At 32.7% G+C, this 5,055-nt stretch overlaps 1 long non-coding RNA gene across 1 annotated transcript; it reads left to right on the forward strand.

Moving 5' to 3' along the window:
• The first annotated feature begins 4,067 nt into the window (after nucleotides 1–4,067).
• LOC127150435 (uncharacterized) lies at nucleotides 4,068–4,814 on the forward strand. Its single transcript, XR_007822741.1, has 3 exons — nucleotides 4,068–4,095; nucleotides 4,226–4,319; nucleotides 4,791–4,814. It is a non-coding gene; the product is annotated as an uncharacterized LOC127150435 (long non-coding RNA).
• Nucleotides 4,815–5,055: the final 241 nt, after the last annotated feature.

A 5,055-nucleotide genomic window follows, 5' to 3' on the forward strand; every position in this document is an offset into this window, starting at 1 on the left:
GTACTCGCAGAGAATTATAAGCTTTGAGGATCGAAGTGTTTAGAGGATCAACTAGTAAAAGATTTATTTTATTAGAATTGCTGTTTAAAATTTCGAGGACGAAATTTCTCAAGAGTGGAGAGAAATTGTAAACCCCAGATTTTAGAGAAGCTTAAGTCCTTTTGAAGAACTTAGAAGAGTAGGAGTTGTTTGGAGTTGAGATTAAAAGAGACTCAAATGTGTCAGTAAAAGTATGTCATGATATTTGGAAAAGAGGAAGTTTGGCTAAGTGTCAAGGAATTGAAGACTAAGTAATCGATCAAGGAGCTAAACGATCGAGTTGGAAGCTAAACGATTGTTTGAAGGTTGAAACTAAGCAATCGTGTTAGAAAGCTAAAGGATCGTGTAAGAGGATAAACGATCACATAAGAAACTAAACGATCGTGTAAGAGGATAAACAATTATATAGAAAGCAAAATGATCGTATAAGAGGTTGAACGATCGTGTAGAAAGCTAAACGATCGTGTAGGAGATTGTATGCAAACAAGGAAATTTTAAAGAAGTTTTTAGGGTTATGTCGGTCGAAATTTTTTTAATGATTATATCAGTGGAGTTGGATTCCAGGTGTTAGCCATGTAGAAACTTAAATTTCAGCGAGTAAGTGCTGGATTAAGAAAATTAAAAGGCAAATTAAGAAAGGTTCAAGTGTCAATTCATTTTCATACAAATAATTAGTATAAATAAGTAACTCAGGTTACAGTTTCTCACAATTCACTCAAATCACTTTCAAAATCAAATTTGAGTTAATTCCTAAGAAGACTGCCAAGAAAGAAGTGAAAGGTTCTGTAAAGGAAATCTCATCAAGTTTGTGAGTGATTTAAATGTTTTCTCTAATATTTTATTATGATGATTTCTAAGCTATTGTTTAAGGCATGTTTTAAGATAAATATTTAAGTTACCGTTTTCTATTACTTAATGTTTTACAACTGATTTCTCAAAGCTATGCTATGGTTAAATGTTATGGTTTTGAAAACGAAAGAATGTTTCAAAGTTTTCAAATATGTTTTATCCTAGCCCGAATATTACATGGGATCTATTGTGCATATGTGGTTAACTTCATACTGATGGTAGGGTTGACGAAGCTATCTTTAACTATGGGCCATCAAGAAGAGTATAAATTATTATGCCTTAAAGGAGGAGGATAATAGTGAAAGCTATTTCCTATCGACTATTCCGTGTTAGGACAAAGAGATTTAAACACTGTTTATGGCTATGGATCGTGTCTTACAAAATATCCATGAAATGTTGCAAACAATAAATGCTATGAAATGATATTTCAATGTTAAATGTTCTTTTTAAGCCAAGGTTTATACTAAATTGTTTGTGAAAACATGTTTTATAAAACTGTCAATCACTAAGTATTTGGACTTACCCTTTCAAAATGTTCTCTCCTTCCAGATACATATTATGTTGCTCGAGGTGCTAGACTTACTATTGTTAGGCTAATATAATATAAATGTTACAGGAATTATCAAAGATAGAATGAGTTATCTATATAAAGAAATTTGGTTAATTTTACGGTTTCCAATGTTAAATATTTGTATAAAGATATTAAAGTTCTAAAACCGTTTTATAAAATGGGATACATCTTAGTTATGTTTCTTTGACTCTTAAAAGCTTCTGCTTGCATTTCTCATTTAAGGTTAGAGGTTAAGGGTCAACTAGTATCGTTTAGAAGGAAAGCGATATCGGTTAGCTTCACGCCACATCTCAAACCTAGTGAGGAGTTACTTTTTGAGTTTTTCGATAAAATATTAATATACCATCTAGTCTTTAATTGAAATTAAAACCATATATTATTAAGAGTATTATCTTATTTGTTAGCCTGATCATTTAAATATAAAAGTAGACTCGTCATTCCATTAGAGACTTAAGAAATCTTAACATCATGGACCAAACACTAGAAGAAATATGGCCTTTAATGTCAGTTGGAAAAAATGAATATGGAGGTTTAATGTCGGTTTTAAAAACACGGACGTTTAATGTCGGTTTTAAACCGACATTAATCCTTCCTCTTTGATGTCGGTTTAAAACCGACATTAAAGCTAACCTTTATTTTTTATTTTTTTTATAAATTAATATTTTCCTTTTAGTTTAGGGTTTGCGTTGCTTTTGTTTTAGCAGCCGCCTTCGTCGCCCTTCCCTCTATATCTCTCATCTCGCATCTTCTCTTCCTTAATAATCAATCTTTAGTCTCCTCTTCTTCCATCTTTACGATCTTCTCCGCTGCGTCAATCGACCGCTCGTCTTCTTCTTCCACCTTTTCTTCCATCTTTCATCTTCTCTTCTTTCATCTCCATTTTTCTTTCGATTTTTATTTATGTATGGAGAGATGAACAGAGAGGGAGCGTGCTTTGGGTGTATGTCAAATTAGAAGCCTCTATCTACTATTGATTGTGAAAGAATCTGCTATAGAGGTTCCTATAAACCTTGAAGTACGACGAAGAATTGCATTTTTCACAAATTCATTGTTTATGGATATGCTTCATGCCCCGCGAGTTTGTAAGATATTATCGTTTAAGTCTAGTTTTCTTTGACTCTGATGACATTATTTCCATGAAGAAGAAATTTTGATCTGTCTATATATATAACATTTACTGGGATTTTTATTCTATATTCTAATAGACAATGTTCTTTTCTTTTCTACTAAATGGAATGCCCAAAGGAATTGAAGAAATTACTGAATAAATGGATTCAACAGTACGTTTAGGTTTGGAGAGGACCAATTCGACGGTGCCGCAGGGAAGCGCCTTGGCCGAAATTACATCCACGGTGGTTCTTGATTGAATGAATCGGAGGAAGCGGTCGAGCATGAATATGAAGATTCCACCGGCGGCGATGGTGAAGACGAAATCGCCGACGTGTAGGGCTAAGAAGACGACGAAGATGATGTACAATTGATGAGTGTAGAAGAACAATTCAAAGTTCTTGGTTCTGAGTTTTGGGAGAGAGGTAATCCACATTAAGAGTCCGGCCAAAATGCTTATTACTCCGGGAAGATTCGCGATGCCGACGTCTTTCCACTCCATCAACTAGGATTGCCAAATTCAACCAACTATTTTATTTTTTATTATTATTCTTTTATTATTTTGCCTATGTTTTTCCAAATTAATCTTCTAAATAACATTTAATTTTACTCGAGTTAAGCTAGCTTAGCAATAATTCACAATCAAATATGATTCTATATTCCAAAAAGGAGGTAGACAATGTTCTTTTCTGCTACTATGACAGAAGAAGTTAATGAGCTTATCAAGGAGTTTTTTTTTGGTTAAATAAAAAAAATCTAATTAGTATAGTTATTCTTTTCTGAATACTCGTACTTTCTTAATTTTTTTTTCTATTTGCATTTTATTTGTTATCAATATTTCAATCCTTTTGAAGTCGTATGTGCTTATTTAATCAGGTATTCTAATTGAGAACATGTGACGTGAAGGATTTGTGTTATCCATTTCACCACCTAAAGTAATGTGAGTTTATTGATGCTTCAGCATGGAATTATTCATGTAAATCTCACTCCTTGCAGTTTTCTCATGTATTTATTTGTATATGCATTACAAGAAAATTTCAAAAGAATGGAGTACATAAAATAATTTGGTTGATCTACATTTTGCATCAGGTTTAAAACTGAGAATTCAACGAAGCTTGAGCCAATTGAAGAAGTCACCATAAAGGTAAGATTTATGTATATCTAATTGTTTCTATTCTTTTTTGTATGCAAAAGTCAAGCATTGTGATTTAATTCAGGTTAATGAAGAACACGTTGGTTTAGTTATAGAAGCCTTATCACATAGCTAGGATTGATATAATTTGGTGACTATGAATGGAAGATATAATTTCCATAACTTCGAAAATTCCAAACATAAAGATAGAATGGAAGAATAAGTGTATGCTTTTTTTTTTTCTGGTGACTATGAATGTGCCTCCTAGACTATTCATTATTTCTAAATCTCTCTCTCTCTTTCTCTCTCAAAGTGTGATAGAAAATGATAGATGTCATTACATTAGAGACTCTGAAGAACCAATAGAGATTACTAACGGGAATAGTTTCCTAAAAAGGTGTTTTCCCCCTTCCAATTCCATTGTTTTGTTTGTGTATCTTTACCCAAAAACAAAAAGAAGATTTTATACATTGATATAGTTCTTTGTCTTCTTGTTCAAGTGAGAAGTCTTTTCTATTCCATTGTAGATTTGATGTGGATAACAGAGCAGTCATTTCCCATTTATTTCATCAATGGGCCAAAAAGAAGGCATTTCAAGATCCTAAGAGGTTGATTGATAAGGTGATGAATTTTATGAACATATAATCTAAAGTTTGATTGTTTCTAGATTATAGTTAAAAACTCAGTTCATGTTTATCGCATTAGTAATTGCTCTAGCTAGTTTGAAACATGAATAAGCCACCATGTGCAGAATTTGTAATCATTGTCCAGAGTAATTCTCAGTGTTAACAGATGCTGATGTGTGAATAAAAGATCATAGCATGCTCTTCGATGAAGAGTTTGTGATTGACCATAATTGTATGGCAAACTGTACTTTAACCTTTCACATATCCGCTATTATATTATGATTGAAAACAGAGAAGGTCCCAAAGGTAAGGAAGAAACTAAAGAATTAGCAATCAAATAAATGGGACTATAGAGAGTTAAATAATTTGTATGTCCGTTGCACTGCTGTATTTGAACTTCTATGCTCTGATGATCGATAAATGTGACAATGGAAAGTTAAATAATTTTTTTTCCATAACGTTACAGGTTGGCTTTGTAATTGAGGAACGACTGAGAGTGAAGAAATGCAAAACCAAGGTTAACTTTTTACTAATTGGGCTAGTTTTCCTTTTAATTTGATATGTAATGAAGCTAGCACCAGTTTAATTGTTTTGACCACAGTTCAACCGACTTCCATTGTTTGACTAATACGAATAGTAATATATGAAAGTTGTATGGTGAACTGTGAAGCCATAAAATGAGAAAAAAAAACTGCTTTATGGTGAACTGCTGTATGGCGGATTAAGGTGCC

The sequence above is a fragment of the Cucumis melo genome, chromosome 8, assembly GCF_025177605.1.
Source record: "Cucumis melo cultivar AY chromosome 8, USDA_Cmelo_AY_1.0, whole genome shotgun sequence".
In the NCBI taxonomy this organism is placed as follows: Eukaryota; Viridiplantae; Streptophyta; class Magnoliopsida; order Cucurbitales; family Cucurbitaceae; genus Cucumis; species Cucumis melo.